This window comes from Euleptes europaea, chromosome 19, assembly GCF_029931775.1.
Source record: "Euleptes europaea isolate rEulEur1 chromosome 19, rEulEur1.hap1, whole genome shotgun sequence".
In the NCBI taxonomy this organism is placed as follows: domain Eukaryota; kingdom Metazoa; phylum Chordata; class Lepidosauria; order Squamata; family Sphaerodactylidae; genus Euleptes; species Euleptes europaea.
The window spans coordinates 40,055,103-40,081,381 of NC_079330.1; positions in this window are offsets into that span (position 1 = coordinate 40,055,103).

The following is a 26,279-nucleotide window of genomic DNA, read 5'->3' on the forward strand; positions in this document are numbered from 1 at the left end:
AGAGGTAAGCATACTCGACGTGCTTATTAGACACTATGCCTTCCTTGATATACATAGCAACACCCCCTCCAATACGCCCTTCCCTGTCATTTCTATACAGTTTGTAACCAGGGATGACTGTATCCCACTGGTTCTCTCCCCTCCGCCAGGGAGAGGTACTGCCCTGTTTCTCTTTCTGTTCTGCCCGTAAAAGCGGTGGTTCAGACCTTTGCTGGAATATTGGTTCAGGCTTTAGCTGAAGTGTGCTCTGTGTAGGCCTCTGCTGGAATGTCCCGCTTGCTCTCCTCTCCCCATTCCCCCCTCCCCCCTGACCTTGGCTTGTGGCAGGCCGTGGCAATAATTGGCTTGAGCATATGGTTTTCCTCTGGATCTAAATAAATAAAAAGCATTCCTTAAGACCTAATGCAGTAATGTGGGGTAAACTTCATGCCACTTACAGCTGTTTTGAAATAACTACACAGCTACAAGGTTGTGAGGATCCGTCCCCTTGGGCCCCGCCTCTTAGCCCCGCGGCCTGGCCGGCTTGACTTGGAGAGGGCTTCCTTTGGCCTCAGAATGGGCCTCCTGAGAGGATTTCCTTTCCTCCTCTTCAGCCCACGGTCCGTTCCTGCTCTTCTGAGCCACACCAGCTCCAGGGACGCCCGGCACCGCTTCCTCCCTGGCCTTCCACCCCCTCCCCGTCATATAGCCAGCCAGGCCATCCGGGGTTCCACCCCTTTCCCACCTCCCCTCCTGTCTGACAGGGGCTCCACCAATCAGCCCCTGGCAGCTCCGTCCATCTGCCCTCCCCCTCAGGAGGGCTGCGGCCCTGCCCCAGCTGATCGGTGGCTCATGCTCTGCCGCTCCCGCTCCTGTCCCTTCGCCCCTCCGGCCCTTCCCCGCCCGGCTCCTCCTCTGCCGGGGGACTTCGCCCCAGTGCCTGGGCCGGCGGAGGCATCGCCCCGCAAACCCTGCCAATACCGGGCGGCGTTGCCGAGTCGCTCGGCCCCAGCCCTCCCGGCCAGGCCGGCAGTTCTCCCGGGGCTCCCGCGGGCTGTGGCACTGTCGGCCCTGCCCCCTTTTCCCCATCCGGCTTCGCCTCCTCCTGCCCGGTAAGTGCGCCGCCGGGCAGTCCCGCGCCTGGGGCTAGCCTGGGCACGGGACAAGGTTAAAGGCACTTCATGCTGCCCGCTTGATAGTTGGGTCTGAAAAGTCGGCACTCGCTTATCTGAAGTGCTTTTCCAGGCATAAAATGGAAGGTCATCTCTGTTTTGGGGATTTTGGTCTCTGCTCTGAGATACAGTGTAAAAGAAGGAATTATGCCACTGTCCGATAAGACAGTACAGCAGTACAACAGACCTTGTACTGGTGACCTTGCACTTGTAAACCTGGTGACTTAATGCTTTCTCCATAGATGAGGTGGAAATGACAATGCCAGTCACTATCCAAAAAGACCTAAGTTGGACCCATGACAGAAGCCTGCAGCTTCCTGACTCAGCTCAGATAACCACTGATCTGAGAGAATATAAGGAAGCCTCAAATGGCCAAGAGGCAGGAGGACTGGTAGAGGACAGCTGAATGCTGTCTGGCTGCTGGGTCTCCCCTGACATCCTCCCAAGATGTAAAACTAGGAAAGCAGGGAGTTGATGGAAGTTGACTGATGCTGACTGACCTCACTCCCTATATTTGTCTCTTGCGTGAGACACATGAAGTGAGTTACAGAGAGGGCAGCAAGTCTGTCTGGCCATAACTCATATCCATTATATTCTATTATTTCATGTCTTGCGTGATATGAAACTATACCATTTCACAGGTTCTTTGTGAGAATGGGAAAGACTCTCTTTGAGAGGGATTCATTTCAAGATGACCTGCTAAGGCTGGATATCTGAAATGATTGCTGATAGACTATTCCATATAATGGAGGCTCTTAGCATTCCTACTAAACCTTACTGTGGGGTCTAAGAGTATTGGATCAGTTCCATATTTGGAAACACTGACATCTCATTAATTCTAGTAAAGAGTTGATGGGTTCTCACTGAATGATCTAAATAGTCTGACTTTTCTTGAGAAACATGGAAGTTGTGAAACCCAAACTACAGAACTGGTCCATACAGTTCTTAGAACCAGAAACAGGGAAGAAAGGAGTCAGAGGCTCCCCCAACATAATAGGGGAGGCTTCTGTACTCAGAATAAGAGGCCAGAGATGTTCCAGGGGGAAAAGGAGATTCTCTGTTCTCTGTAACAAAGCTTAAGGCACATATAAAATGCTTACATAAAACATATACAAAATCTATTAGGCCTATTCATGGAGACTCTTAGTTCAGGAAACATATTCACTGAAATTGACAAAGCTAGAGAATAGCTGAGTCTTCCATACAAACACTAATACAGCCTTAAGCTTGCACATAATGAGTTGTATATAAGCTCTGCATTGCTGACTGTTAAGAGATACACATACCATCAGCATGTATGAAGCATTCCTGATCTTAAAAGTGATCAGACATCTATAAACATAGAATGGTTTAAGTATAAAAGCTCATAGTATCTCATCCTCTGCACATTGCATTGGGTAAAGATACTACACTTAGCTATAATAATTGACTATAGCTCAAATAGCTCTAACTTCAGCTTTCTCTGATAGATAGACTTCAGAACAGTATTTCAATGAACCTAAACTGGCATGAAATACTCAATGAGCTTTTGGACTATAATTCTCAAATAAACTAAGAACCAGAGAATCAAAGATATGGTAAAGACATAGAAGCATGGGAAAAGTCTATGTCCTTACAGAAAAGGTTTGCAATATCCTAAATATCAGCTATGCATATGAGCTGGAGAGGTTTTAGAAATAATATAAAGTTGTGCTCAATTTACTATAACTTATAGTTTATATTTCAGGTACTTTGGATAAAGAAGCTTTTAACTATAGCAGATCTTTTCCCCATTATATTTAACCATATCTTTTCTCTGTGAAACTAATCAGGTTTTTACAAGATTCTGTAACTGTAGTATTCTGAATGAATCTAGAGATACTAGTTAGAATCTCATAAAGAGGAATGTATTAAAGGTTTAAGGTTAGAAAACCTTACATAGAGAAATTGCTTATAAAGATTGTATGAAACTGCTTGCATATGTTAACATAACTGAACATGTAAAAGAATCATAATGTTTGTACTTTATGACATGTTTTGAGAATGTGTAAATATTCACATGCATATATATTTTATGTGAAATAAATGTTATTTAAAGGAAGTCCCTTGTTCATAAATTTTCTGGCACTTTTCAATAGAAAGCCTACAGTCCTTGTAGGAATTATCATTGACTTCTGGCTGTGAGGTCTCGCTGAATAGATAACTCAGTTTCTCAGTAAATGGTACATTATAGGAGTGTAGACCCCTTAACGCCACAAGCCGTGACAGGCTTTCATAGGATTTTGCTAACGAGCTTCCTTGAGGTCTTTGATGTCTGTTCTCTAGCCTAGCCTGGTACTGTTATCGTTTCGTTCCCAAAACATGTAACTGACACCTGCAATGTAGTACTGTTTATAATCTTGCTCTTTTGTAATAGTAAGCACTTGCAGCTCGGACCGTGTAAGGGCCTAGTTATACCTGATGCTTCTCAATAAAGTTACCTCCTGCTGATGGTCGTCTGAGCGAGTGATTTTATGGAAATTGCCCAGGGTGGCTGGAAAGCCTTACATTGAGCTGCAAGTCTCTTGCTCCAGCTCCTGCTCCAGCTCCTGCTCCTGTACCACGTTTGGACAGCTATGGCAGGAAATGGGGATGACAAGAAGGATGCAGACAACACTGTGCCCGAGAAGCCCGATCCTGACCCTTCGGAAGGGAAGTCGACTGGGAAGACGCCCAGTGGAGCTGACTCTGGATCGGGGCTGGGTACAAAGCCCAAGACGAGCCGGTTGAGTACCTGGCTGGAGTCCCCCCGAAGTTGTTTGATTTCGTGGGACGAAGTGCAGTCTCGGAGGACTGCTTTTTCCGGGTTTGGGTTTGAGGAAGACCCGGCCCGAAAGGAAGCACTGTGGCAGCACCAGATGGAAGAGGAACGTCAGCAATGGCAAAGGGAGCGGCGGGGAATGGTTGACCGGATGGATGCCATGAATGCCGTAATGCTGGACTTAGCCCACGCGCTGGACGATTTGCGGCAGAACCCGCCGCAGCCTGCAGCACCCGCGGGAGGCGGACAACCCGCGGCTCCCGTGGCTCCCGTTCTGCCAGCCCGCCCTGCTCCACCTGCGAGACAGGACTTAAAAATTACCTACGACGGGTCGAGTGACCAGTTAACGTTCTTTTTGGTCCAAGTGGATATTTTTATGCGGGAGCAAGCTGGGACTTTCACCTCGGATGAGAGTCGGGTCCAGTATATTGCCTCGTTACTACAGGGGGAGACGGCCACGTGGATGGTACTGCAATATGAACTCTGCTCCCCTGTCCTGCGAAGCCTCGATGAGTTCATGATAGCCCTCCGGCACCGGTTTGAGGATCCGCACTTGGGTGAGAGAGCAAAGACAGCCTTACTGCAGCTGCGCCAAGGGACTAAGTCGGTGGCACAGTATGCAAGTGAATTCCAACTGCTCTCGAGTAAAATCTTGGATTGGAGTGAGGCCACTCGGGTGCAATATTTCCGCGAGGATCTAAATCTGGAATTGCAACACTGGGCTTTTATGCAAGGTAACCCTCCAGATGTGGAAGGCTGGGTCCGGCATGCAGCCGACATCGAGAACCGAAAGCAGCTATTGCTCTTGTCCAAGCAACGTACGGGACGTGAGACTAAAATCCATGGAGACAGGCCAGGCGGTCCTAAGGACAGTCGTTTCCCCTCGGGGGGAGGACCGTTGGTGGCTGAGCGCCGCAAGCGCTTTGAAAGCTGGGCCTGTCTTGTTTGCGGAGGTAAGGGTCACTTTGCTTCTCAGTGCCCTTCCCGGACCGGACACCCGGGACCATCTCGGCCCGCAGCGGCCGAACCGGAGAAAACTCACGCTGAGGGGCAACCTCGATGCCGGAGTGGCGCACCTGGCCAACGGAGTACATCTTCGGCTCTACAAGCACAACCCGACCTGGGAGCGTCGAAAGCTACTGGCCCATCGGGGCCACAGATTACAAACGAAACCTTGGGCTCCTCGGAGCCACGGCTTACAAATCCCGAGTCGACCTCATCCAGCGACGAGGAGGAATGGGACCCGGCGGCAAAAAACGCCGCCGGTCTGCTGTAAAGGGAGCTCCTCAGCAGACCGTTCTGGAACGTGTGCAGGGAGCTCCGATTATGGTAAGCGATCAGGAGGACAATGTATATGTAAAAGTTACCCTCACGTTGCCAAAAGGGGGACCTTTGGTTAGAGTAACGGCCCTCGTTGATTCTGGCTGTGCTTGACGCGGAAGCCAAGCGGATTAGCAGTCTTGTCCAGGATACCCATCAGAAAGTCCACTGCCAGATAGAAAAAGTGTAGTTTATTTGTACAGTGCAGAAATATATACAGATACTCCTTTTACACTCTCCGCTCATAACACCCCGCATAGAACTGCGGTTTCACTTCAATATATACACCTGGTGGTTGCAGCCACCAATCACAGTAGATACCCAATTATCCTGGCATTGCATCAGCCACCTGGCTATAGCTGGATCAGGCCAGCTTTCTCTAGCTCCCCAGGTACTTTCCAGGCTGATTACATCATCCTTAGATCTCTCTGATCTATCCTGCCCTGTCAAACTAAACTGACAGACTTGTAATCTTGACACTCCTTCTCAAGGATTTCAGATTAGTTTGATTAGTTTCATGAATCTATTGCAATCCACAATTTTTGTAAATAGATCTGCCACATTACCAGCACTGGCACACTTTACAATACATACCAAGTCTTTGTTCACAGCTTCAATTACATTGACATATCTTATTCTTATATGTTTACTTCTGCCTTTAAAGTTTTGCTCAGTCTCAAGTTGTAGCGCTGATTGACTGTCAGTATACACCTTTACTGGTAATTGTACAGACACATTGAGTTCCTTCATGAGATAGACAAACCATTCCACCTGGTTTATACATTCACTCACAGCACTATATTCTGCTTCACATGAACTCATGGCTACAAATGACTGTTTCACAGATTCCCAATGTATGGGTGCTTCACCAAAATACAACACATACCCGGTCATTGATTTTGCGTTCCCCTGATCTGCCCATGATGCATCTGCATACACAGTCAGTTCCCCATTACATGCATTCAAGCATAACTGTTTGTTCACAGATCCCTTCAGGTATCTGAGTACACACTTAGCTGCTTTCCAGTCACTCTGCTTTGGTGACATATTTTTCCTGCTCAGGCAATGTACCGCCTGATATATGTCTGGGCTCCAACAAGCAAGATATAACAAACTTCCTATCAGGGACTGATACAGAGATTTGTCACACTCTTCTTGTTCCTGAGACTCTTCACATAAATAACCTGTGACCATTGGGGTTTCAGCTGCATGAGCATCAAGCATGCTAAACCTTTCCAGCAACTGTTTTATTTTTATTTTTGAGACAAGTAAAAAACACCTTTACTGTCTCTGTTTATTTTTACCCCAAGATAATTTCTTATCTCTCCCAAACATTTCAGTTTAAAGCGTTCTCCAAGCTGTTTCTGAAATTGTTCCTGGTCACTCTCATTATTGGTTATTACACATAAATCATCCACGTAAATCAGCACGTATGACTCCTTCTGACCTGTGCACCTTGAAAACAAAAAAGGATCAGCAACACTCTGTGTGAAGCCTAACTTTTTAACAGCATCAATTAAGCATTTGTGCCACTCTCTGGCCGATTGATGCAAACCATACAAAGCTCTGTTTAGCTTTAGTACCTTGGCTTCTTCCTTTAATTCAAACCCTGGAATTTGAGTCATATATACTTCTTCTACCAAAGGTGCATTTAGATAAGCTGTCTGAATGTCATAATGGAAAACTTTCAGACCTTTCAACCCTGCAACTGCCAGGGCTGTTTTAATGGTTTCACAACGAACTATGGGTGAAAAAGTTTCATCAAAGTTAACAAATATCCTTTGAGCAAACCCTTTACAAATTAGTCTGGCTTTTCTTTGTACAGTACCATCAGCCAACTGCTTGAGTTTGTAAACCCACCTGCAACCTATCACAGGTTATCCCTTTGGTAAATGCATTGGTGTAATTACATTGTGCTCCTTCAAAGCATTCATTTCTACACCCATGGCTTGCAGCCATAAATCTCTCTCTATCACCAAGAGAAAGCACCTGCTTGTAACTGTCAGGCTCAATCACAGACACGTGGTTGATTAAGTCCCAATCTTCAAAGCCATACCTTTGTGGAGGTACTCCTTTATTACTTCTGTCTGACCGTCTGACTACCTTGCCACTAGACTCCCCTCCTTCTGGAGTCTCAACCTTTACTGTTTCCCTGCTTGCAACAACTTCAGGAAAAACACTTTCATCTGCCTCTGGCTGTCCATTAGCCGGCAATAAAACTTCTTCAGAAACCTTCTCAAAGCCATGTAATCTTGGCCAATTAAAAGATTCTCCGAAGTTCGCAGATTTGCTAAAAGACACCTGGTTCTGATCATTAGCAAAGCGATAAGATTTTGCTGCATTCTGATATCCCAGAAAAATCAGCGGTTTGGATTTCCTGCCACCTGCTCTGCGGTTCTTTAAAGGTATATTCACCCAAGCCTTTGTACCAAACACTCTTAAATGCTTTAAAGAGGGATTTCTATTGTACAATGCCTTGTAGGGAATATTGTTAATGCTGGAGGTCCCAAGTCTATTAATCAAATAACAAGCCACCTTGATGCCTTCCCCCCAGAACCTGGGTTTTAGATTAGCATCCTCTATCAAAGCTTGCAACATTGACTTTAGATAACCAATCCTCCTCTCAGCCACACCATTCTCCTGAGGAACACAGGGATTAGCCAATCTGTGCTCAATTCCCTTGCTTTGTATCCACTGGGTAAATGCACTAGAGACAAATTCACCGCCTCTGTCAGATTGTATACTGGATACCTTGAGGTCTAGCTGCCTTTCCACCCTTTTAATCCAATACTTGATGGTTTGACATGCCTCACTTTTCTGCTTCAGCAGATACACCCAGCCATAACGAGTAAAATCATCCACAATGCATAAAGCGTACCGGTTCTTAGACACACTCTCAGGAAATGGGCCACAGAGATCTAAATGAGCAATTTGTAGAGGTCTGGTTGCCACCCTTTGGCTTACCTTAGCCACTGGAGTACGTCTGCTCTTAACAGATTTGCAGACAGTGCAATCTAGGAAAGAATTACACTCATTCAACTTAATGTCATCCTTCCCTAACACACTCAGGGTCTTCTTTAGAATGGAATAGGAGGTGTGCCCAAAGCGCCTATGTAGAAGGTGTATGCACTCATTATGTGGATTTTTATTCACAGACTCCACTACCATAGATGTTTCTCCTGTTCTTCTATGCACCACATAGACATCCTTTTGCAAGTGCCCTTCTAACATTACAACCTCCCCCTGGCTTATCTGGCAGGTGTTTCCTTCAAACTGCACCTTAAAACCAGTCTTAGCCAGCACAGAAACACTTAGCAAACTATGCTGTAACTCAGGCACACAAAGTACATTTTGAAACTTATAATTTAACTCTGGGAAAAACACCTCCCCTTCAGAGTGTACCTTTAAGTGTCTCCCATCTGACAGACCTTAGCCTTAGCAGACTTGCTTTTGGTTAACCAACATGGAAGCTTTGTTAACAAAACATTTACTTGCCCCACTGTCCAAGAGCCAAATGTCCTCTTTGTCTCCAGCCTCTGCCAGCACAACAGCAGTGTAAGATCCATTCACTGACTGTCTCTTTGGTTGCTTTTTCCTGGCCAACTGGGGACAATTCCTTTTCAAATATTATGAGGACCCACAAAGAAAACACTTTCTGACAAACATCACACATTCCTCCTCTTGCTTGTAGCTCCTACTCTTCCGGTCTCCCTCACGTGCTGGCGTCTGAGCCATCTGCGCAGAGTAGAATGCTGCCCTTCTTCCTGGGTTGTATCCCTCCTGGTGGGCTGATGTAATCGGTGTTGACTGTGAATTTCCTCTCGGCCTGGGTTGATTTATACCGAACTGCACGGCACTTGACTCTTGTGACGACTCTGACGTTCCTCTCGGGTGAACTATAAACTCCTGGGCTGCAGTCATCTGCTTACGTCCTTCCTCCCGTCGTTCCTCGTCCTCCAGAATCCGTCCCGTCATGTATTCATAGGTTAGTTGCCCTGCTGCCAGGCTCTCCAGCGAGGTTACTAAAACATCAAAGCTCGCATCCAGAGAACTCAAAAGCAAATACACCCGGTCCTCCGCAGATATATCCTTTCCCCTCAACTCCAGCTGTCTAAACAACTCTGCCAGAGTCTTCAAGTGGGCTGCGGCCGGCATGTGCAGTGATTTATGGCATCTATAAAGCTGCCTCATTAGTGCTAGCAGCGTGCCTGCTGAGTCCCGGAGATACACAGCTCGCAGACTATCCCATGACAACTTGGCATGCTCTTTGCCCACAACAAAAATAAGCTGGTCATCTCCCACCGTCAAGGTGATATTGGCAAGGTCTTTTATGTCCTTGGCAATCTCGGCTGCTGTAGTAGGGAGTCTTTCCACCGCATCCCATAAATCTTCCCTTTTCAGATATTGCTCCAACCTCACAGACCAAACGTGGTAATTCTCTGAGGTGAGTTTATCCACTGGGATAAAAGATTGTTGTGCCATTAATCACACACAGCCGTCACTTCTCTAGTAGCTTCTGAAAAATCCTGGACTCTGCTTAACTACCACCACACATAAACCTGCGAAGTGTAGCAGAAACACTCCTGTAACGTAGAGGAGCTGGGCCCAGAGCCCTGACGCGGAAGCCAAGCGGATTAGCAGTCTTGTCGAGGATACCCATCAGAAAGTCCACAGCCACATAGAAAAAGTGTAGTTTATTTGTACAGTGCAGAAATATATACAGATACTCCTTTTACACTCTCCGCTCATAACATCCCGCATAGAACTGCGGTTTCACTTCAATATATACACCTGGTGGTTGCAGCCACCAATCACAGTAGATACCCAATTATCCTGGCATTGCTACTGCATTGCATCAGCCACCTGGCTATAGCTGGATCAGGCCAGCTTTCTCTAGCTCCCCAGGTACTTTCCAGGCTGATTACATCATCCTTAGATCTCTCTGATCTATCCTGCCCTGTCAAACTAAACTGACAGACTTGTAATCTTGACAGTGCTCGCACCCTGATAAGTGAGGAAGTCGCCCAGCAACTGTGGGTGAAAAGGGTGCAGTTGCCCGAGCCCATCCGATTTTCCCAGATGGACAGTCGTGACTTTAGAGGGGGTCCAGTCACCCACCGCACGGCCGCGGTGGTGATGGGCATGAGGGAACATTGGGAGCGGCTTCATTTTACCATTGCCCCCATCAAGACTCCCGTTGTATTGGGGATGAATTGGTTGCTGGGACATAACCGATCCATAGACTGGGTTGAACGGACCCTTACTTTTCCCCACTCCCTGTGTGAGCGCCACGGAAAGGAAAGGGCACTTAAAAGCCAGGTGGCTGCCTTGGTACAAGCACCGCCAGCCGAGGCTTTCAAGTCACAGCTCCCTAAAGAGTATGCCCAGTTTACCGATGTGTTCGATGTTCAGGAATGTGATGAATTACCCCCTCACCGGGATACCGATTGCGCGATTGAAGTGGTGGGGGACGGCAAGCTGTCAAAAGGGAAGATTTACCCTATGAGCCCAAACGAAAAGGCCGTGCTACGGGACTATTTGGACACCAATTTGGCACAGGGTTTCATTTGCCCCTCCAAGGCACCGTATTCGGCCCCCGCCTTCTTTGTAAAGAAGAAAACGGGGGATTTAAGACTGTGTATTTATTTTCGTAGACTGAATGCAGTCACTCAGTCTAATGCATACCCCCTCCCTCTCATTCCAGACCTGCTCGCACAATTGAAGGAGGGCCAGATTTTCACTAAACTGGACTTAGTGGAAGCCTACCATCGCATCCGAATAAGGGAAGGGACGAACCTAAAACAGCTTTTTCTTGCTGTTTTGGGATGTTTGAATATTTAGTGATGCCCTTCGGACTTACGGGGGCTTCGAGTGTGTTCATGAAGTTGATTAACGAAGTTCTACATGATTTGTTATTCCGTGGGGTTATTGTTTATCTGGATGATATTCTCATTTATACCAAAACAATGAAGGAACACGTACGGTTGGTGCGAGAAGTGTTGCAGCGGTTGCGCACCCATAAACTGTTTGCCAAAGTTTCTAAGTGTGACTTTCACCAGCCCTCCATTACCTTTTTAGGGTATGTCATATCCCACCAAGGCTTGGAAATGGATCCCGACAAGGTTTGGGCGGTGGTCGAGTGGGACCCCCCCCCCCACAACGCTTAGGCAATTACAACAATTCCTGGGTTTTGCAAACTTTTATCGGAACTTTATTTCAAACTTTGCTCAGGTGGCGCTCCCTCTTACCTCGCTGTTACGCATGAAAGGGAAGGGGGTGGCTGCCACATTACTGTCTGCTAAACTACAGTGGACTTCAGACTGTCAGCAAGCATTTGAGACGCTGAAGTGGTTATTTACGTCTGAACCCGTTCTCGCTCACCCTGACTGTGAGAAACATTTCGTAGTCCAAGTAGATGCTTCTGACGTTGCCATGGGGGGAGCCCTTCTGCAACGGGACAAGGGTGGCCAGTTCAAACCGTGTGCTTATTTTTCTAAAAAAATCTCCCAATCTGAAATAAACTGGGTCATATGGGAGAAGGAGGCAGCGGCTGTAAAACATGCTCTCACCATTTGGAGACATTTCCTGGAAGGGGCGGAGGTCCCCTTTGAGGTCTGGAGTGATCACAAAAATCTAGAAGCCTTAAAAGGGACTAGAAAGCTAACAGCAAAACAGGTTCGTTGGGCGCAGTTTTTTGCCAAATTCCGGTTTGTCCTTAAACATGTGCCTGGCAAGGACAATTCTTTGGCAGATGCCTTGTCCCGACTTCCCCAATATCGGAATGACCGACCGCTTGAGTCTTTGTTCACCCCGTAACAGAGGGGGGAAGTGCCGGGACTGTCAGTAACCACCCGTTCCCAAGCTCGAGTTAATGACTCTGCTCCTCTTCAAGGAGTTCCGGAGACTTTTCAGCTGAGGCTAAAAGAAGCCTCACAGTTGGAGGAAGAGAATCAGACCCTTCCCCCGAACCTTACCCGACAGGAGGCTTTTTGGCTTCAGGGAAATAGACTGTATGTACCAGAGACTCTTAGAAAAGAGGTGTTGGGAATGGTACATGGGGCCAAACTTGCAGGACATTTTGGGTTTGTCAAATCATTGCATTTGCTGCGATGTCAGTTTTGGTGGCCAGGCATGAGAGCCGATGTTGACTTGTTTGTGCGCAGCTGTCCCACCTGTGCCACTGCAAAGAAACGTATGGGAAAGCCACCAGGCCTTCTTAAACCGCTGGAAACCCCGACCATGCCTTGGGAAGTAATTGCCATGGACTTCATCACTGATTTGCTCCCAAGCCGGGGTAAAACCGTTTTGTGGGTGATTACTGACTTATTTTCGAAACAGGTTCATTTTGTTCCTTGTGCTGGGTTGCCTTCGGCTCAAAAGTTGGCACGGTTGTTTATTAATCACGTGGTGAAACTTCATTCTGTCCCATGGAAGGTCTTTTCCGATAGGGGGCCCCAGTTCGTGGCCAAATTTTGGAGAGCCTTCCTGAAAGTGATGGGGGTACAAGAGCAGGGCTTGTCTTCTGCTTACCACCCTCAAACTGATGGCCAAACTGAATGTGTAAATGCTGTAGTGGAGTATTATTTACGGTGTTATGTGAATTACCACCAGGACAATTGGGTGGAATTGTTGCCTTTTGCTGAATATGCCTACAATAACGCCCCTCATTCCTCCACAGGTTTCAGTCCTTTTCAGGTCGTGTATGGGAAGGAATTTGGGCCGTTTGGTTCTGCTACCATTACCCCTGGGATGGAGGGGGTGCAGGGGGTGCAAGACTCGGTGCAAGTGGTGCAAACGACTTGGCCCTAGCTTCAGAAAAATCTGGAGCGGGCAAAACGCAAATACAAGGATCAAGCAGATAAACATCGGTCCCCCGGGTGGGAACTCAAGGTGGGCGGTCAGGTTTATCTCTCCACCAAGAACTTATGGTCACTACGTCCCTGTAAAAAGCTCAGTGACAAGTATGTGGGTCCTTACCCTATTACTCGGGTTATCAATGACGTCACGGTTGAGTTGGCTCTCCCTAAGTCACTTCGAGGGGTTCATCCGGTGTTTCATATTAGCCTGCTCAAACCATACACAGCAGCCCCCCAGTTCCATCCTCAACCCAAACCAGAAATTCCTACGGTTGTGGGGGGGGGAGTGCATCTTGAGGTCTCTAAAGTGTTGGATTCTAAACTGAAAAAGGGAAAATTGTTTTATTTGGTTCTCTGGAAACATCTGAGCCCCGCCCAAGACGAATGGGTGGCGGCCCCTCATGTGGCGGCTCCCTGGTTGGTACAAGAGTTCCATGCCGCTTATCCCCACAAGCCACGTCCCGACGAGGCAGGGGTAGGGGGGCCTTAAGGGGGGCAGAATGTGAGGTACTGCCCTGTTTCTCTTTCTGTTCTGCCCATAAAAGCGGCGGTTCAGACCTTTGCTGGAATATTGGTTCAGGCTTTAGCTGAAGTGTGCTCTGTGTAGGCCTCTGCTGGAACGTCCCGCTCGCTCTCCTCTCCCCATTCCCCCCTCCCCCCTGACCTTGGCTTTCACAGGATTTTGCTAACAAGCTTCCTTGAGGTCTTTGATGTCTGTTCTCTAGCCTAGCCTGGTACTGTTATCGTTTCGTTCCCAAAACATGTAACTGACACCTGCAATGTAGTACTGTTTATAATCTTTTTCTTTTGTAATAGTAAGCACTTGCAGCTCGGACCATGTAAGGGCCTAGTTATACCTGATGCTTCTCAATAAAGTTACCTGCTTCTGATGGTCGTCTGAGCGAGTGATTTTATGGGAATTGCCCAGGGTGGCTGGAAAGCCTTACAGGTTTCTGTAATGCTCACTATATCTATGTTTTCTCTTAAAACCGGAATCCAACTGGATGGAGAGAATTACTCTGCCAAGATAACAAGATTTTATACTCACTCTACACATCCCCAGTCACAATCCACAGGCTAAGAGCCACAGGGCAAGAGCCTCTGGCAAGCAGGAGCCTTGAAATTTAAATGCTCACAGCCCCCACCTCACACACAAGCTCCAGTCACAACAACCCCACTTAACAAGGTAACAATCAAGCTTTCAGGCAGCAATCAACTTTTAATCACCCACTGGCACAACAACCATAACCTTCTCCCAACAAACCTCAATTAAATTCTCAGTTTAGTTAGGCTTCCCAGCATTTTAAGAAAGGCAAAGTTTAGGAAAGGCAAAGTTTAAACTCACCCCTGCCTGTAGTCCCCAGCTCAGCTCAGCTGAATCAAATTGCCATCACTGCATATTCCACCAGTTTATCCAACCAGTCTTCTAAGCCTGGTGTTTCTTCCTGTTTCTATTTGATGGCAACCAAGTTTCTTGCTGCAGTTATCATATCAACGATTAACTCTGCCCTGCTTTTATCCATTACAGGTGGTAGAATTCCTAATTACATTGTTTTAGGGTCCAAAGGAAAGATAACTTTCATAATTATTTTTGCATTTCCCACTGTACTCCCATCCAGAAATTCTTTAATTTTTTAAAAGTTGCATCTACCTCTTTGTACTTTCAGTAGCGGCCATTAGCACTCTTATTCATCTTATTAATGTCTTTTGGTGTTACATACCTCCGGTAAAACAGTTTATACCAGTTCTCTCTCAAGCTCTGGGTTGCTGTAAATTTTATCACTTTCCACCAGAGATATTCCCATTTTTGCATCTCAGTCTCTCAAAATTTTGCATCCGCATAACCATGCATGGTTTAATTTGTTCAGCTTCTATGTCATATTTCAATAGAAATTTATATATTTTGCCCAAAAGAGTATCTTTTCTCTTTGAAATTAATTTTTCAAATTCTATTGGTTCTCTAAGATTTCCTTCTTCAAAATAGTCTTTTTTCAGTCTAGAAACCAGATGGCAATAAGTAAGCCATCCAATTTTTGTTTTTCCCCACTTTTATTATATCCCAAGCTTTAATTGGGCCATCTGTTATGATCATATCCTGGTATGTTATTTTTTCTGCATTGCTATAATATGCTTCGATTGGGGATATTAACAGTGCTGGGGTTGGACTGAGTCTTCTTTTCATTCCCCCCCCCCAAAGCTTCAATAGATTATCTTTAATCACATGATGAGATTCACCTCTCATAATTCGTTGCTTTCCAAATTTGATAGTGAAAACCTTTCATGCTGCCTTTTCCCAATTTACATAACCTCAAGTTAGGATTGTTTATCCAATCTGTAATCCAGACCAGTCCAGCCACTTGGTAATATAACTCCAGGTTAGGTAGAGCCAGTCTTTTATGTATTCTTCATGCTCAAGATCTTTGGTCATATGAGCTTAACAATAAAGGAAAGGTTCAAACAAGTCCTAAGGGATTGCAGGAGTATGCAATATATGTTAGAAATGGCCATCTACCAGCATCCTCTTCTCCCCTCCCTGTTCCCTGGATGGAATTTACATCCTAACACATCACAAGCCAGGAGCAGATACACTGCAGCAATCTGTTTCCTGGGAAAAGATAATGAGATCATTTGCTCAATGAGCCGAGTTCAATACTGCAGGGAGAGGCCAAATACTTCTGGGTCATTTTCCAATACCACTTAGGGAAGAATTCCACTCAAACATTGTCTGTGGTGATTGTTCAGAACCAGTGCACATGCCAGCATGCTGTGGCTGAAGAACCTCTCCAGTGTGGTTGGAATCCAACTGCATCACTAGCAAAGATATCCTGATGTACATGGTGCTGGAAATAACCAGCCATATTAGAAGAGTCACATACATTACCCAGCTACACTGGAGATGTTTTCTGGTTGCAGACCTCCTGCTTCATGGACCATGTTAGCATACGGGCCTGCCCCCCCCTCCCGGGCGGGATCTGGCAACCCACTGTGCTGACACTTGACTACTCCGCTGGCCGCGTGCCCGCCCCAAACGCTACGGGACGGACGCTGTGCACTCCGTAGTCATGGACTCGGCCGCTCTTGTGAGCGCCGTGCAGCTAGCAGCTAGGAAGCAGATACAGGAGCAGCCCCCGGTGAACCAGAGGGAAGCCATGTTCCAGTATAGGCTCTATTCCAGCTGCAGCCATGTCAGGAGAAGCAGAATGTCAGGAAACCAGTGTCAAGCACACACACCCTGCAACATCCACTGCTTAATGGGCCATCAGCAGCAGTTCAGATGAGTCATTCCTCCACAGCAGTAGCAGCAGCCCCAGGACGTTTGCACAGATCGCTCCCATTGTTCCTGAATGTAAATCTCATCAGCAGAGAGATTCCAGCTCATCACGGGTGCTACAGTCATTGGCATTAGAATAGATTTCTAAATTCTCACTACTCCACCCCGGCAGCCACAGATTAATCCTTTTGTCACCTTTTGCCACCTGGGAACCTAGGAGGGGTTCAACCCCTCTCCCCGCCCCCAGAAAAACAGTATAACTGGGGGACTCCAAGCCCACTATGTCACCTTAGGTCTTTCCTGGCACCTTTGCCGTTACTCTGTTGGTTTGGTTTTGCGCAGCCTAGCCACGCTCCCTCCCGCCTTGCTGGCCAAGTCTACGGGAACCCCTGCCCCATCTCGGCTTTAACTTTCAATCTGTCTTAGCCTACGTGAATTTTGGACAACCCCTCGTCTAGATATGGTAAATATTTGATCAACACTCTCTTGCCACATTGGCAAACATCTCTGTACTACACTCTATTATTTCTTAGCTCTTTGTATGTTTGTGCTGCACCATTTGAATGCTTGAAGACATAAACACTGTTTAATTTGGAATCCTTTGTCTGTCTTTATTCAAAGTCTCATTAAACGGATTCTGGTATAGTTGAGTGCGATCTCGCTCTATAAATACATAGTTACCGATTGCTAAGCTAATTTCCCCAATTAAAGAGCAATTCGGGTAACAACCACTAGATGTGTAAGATTATGAGTAACTCAGCTGTGGCAAAGAAACTTGACAACCTGGAAGTCTGTTTCGAAGCCAAAGAAAAAATGTGTCAGATAGGGCTTCTGACAGCTCCGTCCTCAAACAAGATGGTTTCCCCGCAAACAAAATGGAGTTCTCCGTGCACTCCTCCCCCCCCCCCCATTTTGCACATGAACTCCGGCCAGAGATTTACAATTGTATTGGGACCCACCCGTGTAAATCTTCGATCTAATATCGGGTCCCGCGCACAAAGCCGAGAGCTCTGCCATCTCCTCCACTGATTGTTCATAATTGTTTCTGTTTCAGTTTTACTTAAGTCGTTACCAGCAGGAAACGACTACATTGTCTCTTTGTGTCAGGCCTGCTCTCTGTGTCTAAGATGGTTTCATTTTCTCATAGACTCCCGTTCAAGGACTGTTTCTGTTTCTCTAAACTGTTTCTCTAAACGCTCGCATTCCTGTTCCCTTTGAAGCTAGCGGGTGCCCGTGGGAGCCTTGGTGTTCTAGACTGTTTGGGGTTATCTCATGAGACTGTATTGCTGCTGCTTTTCTGGTACTCTCATATAATCAAGTGCTTGCCATTTCCCCCCCCCCCCATTCCTGCCTTTGGATTTCTAAGCTCTGCTTGCCTACGTTACCAGTAAACCTACTCTTTTGGACTACTAAGTCTCCTGGTGTGGTTTTTGGATTTCTATGGACAAAGTGCTTACATTAAGGCAGGAATCAACCCTCTTTCACCTGTCAGGCTAGAGCCCCGAAGGGATCACCTGCCGCTCGGATTGGAGCTAGGACGGTGCTCTCCGAGTTGTCTACCCGTGGCTGGAGCCGTGTGCGGTTCGCCCAGGTGGTGGGTTCCTGCCCGGAGCCCTGGAAGGCTTCCATCCTTGGTTCCTTCCCTTGGGGACAGCGGACGATGACCCCGATTTAGCACGGGACATTTTAGCTGAGATACATCGTACTGATGCGGAAGTCAACCGCCTAACTGGACTTATTCGAGCTCAGTGGCGTTCTCTGGCCGCGACGGTTCCCTGGACGTCCGAGGTCGTGGACACCAGTGCTTACCAAGACCTCCACACCCTGGACTGGTTGGTGGAGGATACTCATTTGGCAGTGGAGGATTTGCAGTTGCTAACCAGCCTGTTGGCGGGACTAACCTTCAGTGACACACAGTTGGATCAGGCAGGGGTACCAACATGGGTGGCTGCGCTCTTGCAGGGCAAGACCTCGGTGATGATTTCGGTGGCTGAAATCACAAAGCTTCTGACCCCTGACTTCGGTGCTGGTGTGGCAGCCTTGGCGGTGCAGATCCAACCGCTGTTGGATCTTACCGACCCCTCTGAACTCCTCTTGGCTTTGGAACTGGAGGCTCTCCCACTGGTTACCACAGCCCTCGCCACTAAGTTGACGGCCGACCAGGCCTTAGCTGAAAACAAGAAGGCTGAAGATCAGGCGCTGGCAGCGGCAGATGCCGCGGCCAAGGCTCGGGCTGAACAGGAGGAGAAAGAACATTTGGCTGCCGAACGGGCGCGATCTGGCACGCACCCCTGACAACCCGGGGGTCTTGATTTTCCCTCGTTCTCCCCAACTTTCATCCCGTCGCGCAGCGTCCAACACGCCCGCAGGTTCGTGGGGACTTTGCCCTATCTGCTGGATGATTCTGACGAGGAGGACCTATACGGTGGGGAATCACTCTGGGCTGCTAATTTACGGGTCAGCCAATCCCGTCGCACTGGCGGTACCGGCAACAATGTGTTTTTGTTGCGAACCCAAAATCTGGACCTTATGGAACAGGTGGCGCGCTTACAAGACCAACTGGCTCTGGTACTTTCGGACAACGACCAGTTACAATGGGCCCAAACTGCGCCAGTTGCTCAGGCTCCCATGATGCCACAGCAGCCACCGCAGCAACCACCACATCAACCGCCGCAGCAACCGCCGCAGCAACCAGCTGCGCCGGTGGTTCCTCCTGGCAGGGGACCCGCTGCTCCTGGTGGAGGCCCCGTGGCACCCAGGGGGGTTCCCGTTGTGCCCATCGTACCTGCTTTACCATTGCTACCGGGTGCACCGGGGTTGCCGGGGGCACCAATTGCTGGACAACCACCTGCACCCCCAATGCCATGGAGACAACCCAAGTTGAAGATTACCTATGATGGTTCAGTTGAAACTCTGCCCCGTTTTTTACATCATGTGGATAGTTATATGAGGGAGCAAAGACAATTCTTCCCTATCGAAGATAGCCACGTCCGTTTCGTTGCCTCCCTGTTAACGGAGAAAGCGGCCGACTGGATGATTCTCCAGTTCGATATGAGGTCCCGCTCCATTCGCACCCTCAACAATTTTATGTTTGCCTTAAGGAGGCGCTTTGAGGACCCCTTCATGGGAGAGAGAGCCAAAGCGGAACTTTTGTAACTCAGGCAAGGCTCCTCTCCGGGTTGGGAATTCGCTGATGAATTCCAACGACTCGCAAGAAAAGTAGTGGACTGGCCTGAAGCTACCCTTATCCACTACTTCTGAGAAGCTTTGCACCCAGACATTTTGAACTGGTCTTATATGCGAGGCGACCCAGATACCCTTGAGGATTGGATTTTACTGGCCGAGAAAGTAGAAAGCCGCTGGCGATTCGTTTCCCTAGTCCGGAATCGGGCCAAAGAGAGGGGCGGTCAAAAACCTCCCCCCAAACCTTCGAATCCCAAACAACGGAGACCAACCCGGCTCCCTCTAGATCGCGAGTCCCGTTTCCAGAGATCAGCCTGTCTCGTTTGCGGTGTTATGGGCCACTTTGCAGCAGCTTGTCGTCAACGTCCAAAACCCACTCGACCGGACACACCACCTTGAGCTCGGGGATGACCTCAACGCAGAGGCACCACGGCCACACGCAGCACAGCGCCGGGACGACCCACATCCTCTGCACTTCATGTCGGAGAACCGTCTAGTCTCCCTGCACCCATTGATCCTGTAGGGTCCCGGATTACAAGTGCCCCATTGGGGGACAGCTCTCCTTCTTCAGACGAAGACCATCATTGGAATTCCCCAGCTCTCAATCTGGAATCTCCTCTTGACCTGTCAAAAAACGGACATGGTCTGTGGTGAGTGGAGCGTCCCCACAGACCCCTGCAGAAACCCCTGCAAAATCCAAGGCTCCTGTCATGGTGAGTGAAGTCGAAAATACTGTGTATGTGGACATAGTGTTACAACACTATAAAAAGGGCCCCCAGTTACGTGTCAAAGCACTCATAGATTCCGGCTGCGGGCGCTCTTTAATCAATGAGGCCATGTTTGCAGCTCTGCAAGTCAAGTTTGAAAATCTACTGGCTCCCGTCTAATTCGCCCAAATGGACGGTAGCCACTTCAAAGGGGGGGCAGTCGATCGTCGCACACGGGGAGTAGCGATGGGCATCGGTTCCCATTGGGAGCAGATAGACTTTACCATAGCTCCAGTCTGATATGAGGTCATTTTGGGAATCAACTGGCTCAAAGGGCACAGTCCCTCCATAGACTGGGAGGCTGACACAATTACGTTTACCAACCCTAAGTGTGACCAGCATCGACGAGAGGTCGCGGTTATTCTTCCACCCGCCTCAGCCTTAGCCTCCAATGCCCTACCATCAACCCAATTACCCGACATATACCGAGATTTTGAGGATGTTTTTGATGTAAAAGAATGCGATTCATTGCCCCCACCACTGCAAAACGGACTGTGCTATTGAAGTGGTGGGAGACTGCATACTGACTAAAAGCAAAATTTACCCTATGAGCGTTTCTGAGCGCGCCGTACTGTGAGACTTTCTAGACAAAAATCTTGCTCGGGGGTTCATTCGGCCATCAACCGCTCCCAACTCTACCCCCGCTTTCTTTGTCCGTAAGAAGATGGGTGACTTGCGCTTGTGCGTTGACTTTCGAAAACTCAACGCAGTCACCCAAACCAATGCCTACCCCATCCCACTGATCTCGGATATTTTAGGACAACTAAGGGAGGGGCGCATTTTCACCAAGCTGGACTTAGTTGAAGCTTATTACCGAGTCCAGATTCGTGACGGGGACGAACCCCTCACATCCTTCTCTAGCTGCTTCGGAATGTATGAATTTCTGGTGATGCCTTTTGGGTTAAAGGGGGCACCGGGGGTCTTCATGCAATTCATTAATGAGGTCCTCCATGATTTATTATATCAGGGTGTGGTGGTTTATCTTGATGATATCCTTATTTAATTCCATGGATGAACATGTTGCTCTGGTCAGGGAAGTGTTACAGCGTCTCAGAAACAATCAACTCTACGCTAAGGTTTCTAAGTGCGAGTTCCACCAAAAACAGTTAACTTTCTTGGGATACATAGTTTCACATCAGGGCCTCACCATGGACCCCGCTAAGATACAGTCTGTGCTTGATTGGTCTCCTCCCTCCATCCGCAAGCAAGTACAGCAGTTTCTCGGCTTTGCCAATTTTTACCGTGGTTTCATTCCCAACTTTGCGCAAGTGGCACTGCCACTCACCGACCTCCTAAAGACCAAGGGTAAGGAGGTCTCTGCCACATTGCCCACCGGCAAGATTCATTGGACAGATCAATGTCAAACTGCCTTTACAACTCTCAAGCAGCTTTTCACTTCTGAACCCGTACTGCAGCATCCTGATCCTGACCATATGTTCATTGTACAAGTGGATGCATCTGACGTAGCTATGAGGGGGGCTCTTTTGCAACGGGGGCCAGACGGTCTTCTTCATCCCTGTGCTTATTTTTCAAAAAAGTTTGCGCACTCCCAACTGAACTGGCCAATTTGGGAGAAGGAAGCTGCAGCCATCCATCATGCTCTCACTACGTGGAGGCAATTTCTGGAGGGTTCCAGGACCCCCTTTGAAGTCTGAACTGATCACAAAAATCTAGAGGCCCTCACGGGGGCCCACAAACTGTCTGCAAAACAACAGCGTTGGGCTGACTTCTTTGCTCAATTCCGTTTTGTGCTCAAGCATGTGCCTGGGAAGCAGAACGTACTGGCTGATGCCCTGGCCAGGCTTCCCCAGTACTCGGTGAAAAACGACCGTCCATCGGTCTCCTTATTCACCCCGGCGCAAAGGGATGCTGTACCAGTTTTGGCTGTACAAACCCGGTCCCAAACTCTGCCCCAGACCCAGCCCCAAACAGCGGAAAACAGAGCCTCTGCCGGAGGGAATTGACTCCCTCACCAGACCCACCTACGCCTCCTGCACCTAGTGCCCCAACTCAGCCAGTCCTCCCCTCTGCCCCACCGCCACTGCCAGTGAGCCCTGCTTCACCCCCCTCCGTGGTGGAGATGACCCTGCCTGACTCCTTCCTGGACTCCCTTCGTGCCCAATGCCTGGTTGAATGCACTGCTCAGGCACTGCCCCGTGCCTGCTAGAACGAGGTGGTTGTTGGTACAAAGACTCGAAATTGTATGTGCCCAAAGTACTTCGGAAGGAAGTCCTGCAATTAGCCCACGGCACCAAAACTGCGGGACACTTTGGCTTTTTAAAAACTCTCCACTTATTACGCAGGCAGTTCTGGTGGGCTGGCATGCGCACCGACGTGGACTCCTTCATCCACAGTTGTCCAGTCTGCGCCACTGTCAAGCGATCCCAAGGGAAACCCCCTGGACTATTGCAACCGTTGGAAATCCCTTCTAGACCCTGGGAAGTAATTGCTATGGATTTTATGACTGATCTCCCCCTCAGTGAGGGAAAAACGGTTTTATGGGTTATTACCGACTTGTTTTCTAAACAGATGCATCTCGTCCCGTGTGCTGGTATTCCCTCCGCCCCAAAGTTGGCCCGCCTCTTTGTGCAACATGTCTTCCGACTGCATTCGTTTCAGCGCAAGATTGTGAGCGACCGCGGAAGTAGTTATGTTGCCAAATTTTGGAAGGCTTTCCACAAACTAGTCGGGGTGGAACAGGGTCTCTCTAGTGCTTTCCACCCCCAAACTGATGGACAAACTGAACGGGTCAATGCAGTTTTGGAATGTTATCTCCGTTGTTATGTAAACTACCACCAGGATGATTGGGTTGGGTTGTTGCCTTTTGCTGAGTATGCTTATAACAATGCTGTACACCAATCCACAGGTTTCAGCCCATTTCAAACTGTATATGGCCAGGACTTCGGTCCCATTGGCCATATTGACATTTCGGGGGAGGAGGGTGGTAAGGATGTCGCAGCTTGGGTGGACGCAATTCATACCACCAGGCCCTGGCTAGTAAAAAATCTGGAGCGAGCTAAACGTAAATACAAAGCTCAAGCCGACAAGCACTGGTCTCCTAGCCAGGACTTTAAAGTGGGAGAGTTGGTCTACCTGTCAACAAAAAACCTCCGGTCCACCCGCCCGTGTAATAAACTCAGTGCCAAATACGTGGGTCCCTATCCCATTTCTCGAATCATTAACCCAGTAACCGTGGAACTCTCTCTTCCGAAGACTCTGAGGCGCATCCATCCAGTTTTCCATGTAAGCCTCTTGAAACCTCATATTGCATCCTCGCAATGGCATCCCGAACCTATTCCAGATCAACCAGTGATGGTGGGAGGGGAGGAGCATTTCGAAGTTGCTAAAATCCTGGACTCTTGTGTCCGTCATGGCTCTCTTCAGTACCTGGTTCGTTGGAAACACTTCCCCCCTGCCTATGACGAATGGGTTCGTTCACGAGATGTTTCCGCCCCGCACCTGATGCACGCCTTTCACAATGCCTACCCCCACAAACCGTCCCCCTTGCAGGATGGGGGGGCCCTAAGGGGAGCAGAATGTCAGGCCTGCTCGCTGTGTCTAAGATGGTTTTGTTTTCTCACAGACTCCCGTTCAAGGACTGTTTCTGTTTCTCTAAACTGTTTCTCTAAACGCTCGCATTCCTGGTCCCTTTGAAGCTAGCGGGTGCCCGTGGGAGCCTTGGTGTTTCTAGACTGTTTGGGGTTATCTCATGAGACTGTATTGCTGCTGCTTTTTGTCGCGAGAATTTTCAGTATTGATCATTAGTTTATATTAAAAATATTAGTAATCTATATTAAAAGAGTTTGGGTTGAAATTGACCACATACATTATCACCTATAGACCTGACTTTCAGAAAGCGGCTATTAGCTGACATCAGCTCCAATTAGGCTTTTGACCCTAAAGGGCACAGAAGCTAGTCCCCCAAAGCACATTGCGTGCTCCAAATCAAGGCCATTCAAGCAGGCGGCAAATTGTCTGCCCACTCTAGGAGGAGATTGTTTTTGGAACATTGATGGATGGACAAGACAATCAGATATCAAAACTGACATTGAAAAAATTATTATGGAACAAGATATTTCTAAACAATTTAGTCATGATTTGCAGAAAACTCATTTCCTAAGAATGTGTCAGGGAGGGGACATATGGGACCCCCTCTCCTCTCTATAAAGGAACAACCCAAAACCCCAGTTCTTTGTCCTTCCACTGAGAGACCACAGACCCTTTGAATGGTTGCCATCTCTGTCTCTCTCTTTGGAAGTGATCCAAAGGCCTTTGTTTCTGTATGTCGGTCAATGTATGTATATGTTGGTTAAGTATATGTTCAACTAAATATTGCTTTCTCCTTTGCTTCATATTCTTTCTGTAAGTTCAATAAAACTGTTTACTACTTATATTGCTTGAATGCTGTTTGAGAATGACTGTGGAAGAATGCTTCTCTGTATGCAAGGTCCTTTTCTAGCCAGATCTCTCTGGGTTGCTTTTTGGTAAGTGAAGCAGGCAAAGAGAACCATGCACAACGAACTAGAAGGTGGGGGGCACAACAGATTCCCCCCACACTTTTCTGGTATTCTCATATAATCAAGTGCTTGCCATTTCCCCCCCATTCCTGCCTTTGGATTTCTAAGCTCTGCTTGCCTATGTTACCAGTAAACCTACTCTTTTGGACTACTAAGTCTCCTGGTGTGGTTTTTGGATTTCTATGGACCAAGTGCTTACACTTTGTTCCTGTAACCCTATTGTATCAGCCCTATAAATGTACCCACTCTCCCTCTGCCATGTATTCCAGCCTTGTTTGTCTCCTTACTGAAATCATTGACTTTCAGAATAAATCTTTGAATCGCTGCTCTGCCTGGATTTGAGTTCTATTGCCTGAAACGCCATGCATTTGCTGAAGCCTGACATGAGGCTGGAATCACCTTTTTTATTTTTTATTTTTGACCACTTTGTTGTTGAAAAGATGTTTTCTATGTCGTCCCGATCCGCCGAGCTGATCCGGTGGTACAAGCATATCTGCCAGTCAGAACGGCAGAAAGAGGCGCTACTCCGGGAGGAAGCAGCCCCAGAAGGAACCGGCCCACTCCAGGAGAAAGCGGCCCCGGTGGGATGCCCCGCAGAACTTGCTGAGGGGGTGCCGCTAAACGAACTCCGCACCGGACAGCACGTCCACCGACTGACAGCGACCCCAAGCTTCGATCACCTGTACCGAGGCCTGCTGGATGACTGGTACTCTGGGAGGGAAACACCTCTTTGAGACCAGGCGCCAACCACCTCGACCCCTTGCCCCCAGGAGGAGGAACACTGTCTTCTACAGGAGCAGAACCCCGACCTGACCTGGGAGAATCGGAACCTTTGGGCCCAGCTGGGAGCCCTGCAGAGGGAGATGACGGCGCTAGCAGGGACGGTGCGAGGACTCCGATCATCCATCAGTGTTGCGACTATCCCCCCCCCCCGTTCATTCGCCACGCACAGTCATCCAGGACCTGCAGATCTCCTTTGATGGGACCTGCGCCCAGTTACCCCACTTTCTACTGCAACTTTCTGGCTTCATGAACGATCAGGGTGAGACTTTTCCTTCCGAAGAAGCCCGGGTGCGGTATGCCATCGGGCTTCTAAAGAAGGAGGCAGTAGAGTGGGCAGTGGCAGCAACAGAAATTAACCCTGGACTTTTGCGCTCCCTCGATGATTTCCTTGAAGCCCTGCACCGTCGGTTTGAGGACCCTCACCGGGCAGAGAGGGCCAAGATTGCTATGCGCAGATTGAGGCAGGGGTCCTGGTCTGTGCTAGAATATGCCCAGGAGTTCCAGTCCCTGGCGTGCAAAGTGCGAGAGTGGAGTGAAGCCACCAAGGTCCAACACTTTCACGAGGGACTATGCTGGGAAGTGTTGGAGGGCTGCCTGACTCTGGGAGATCCTGACACTGTGGAGGGCTGGATCCGGCTGGCGGGACAAGTAG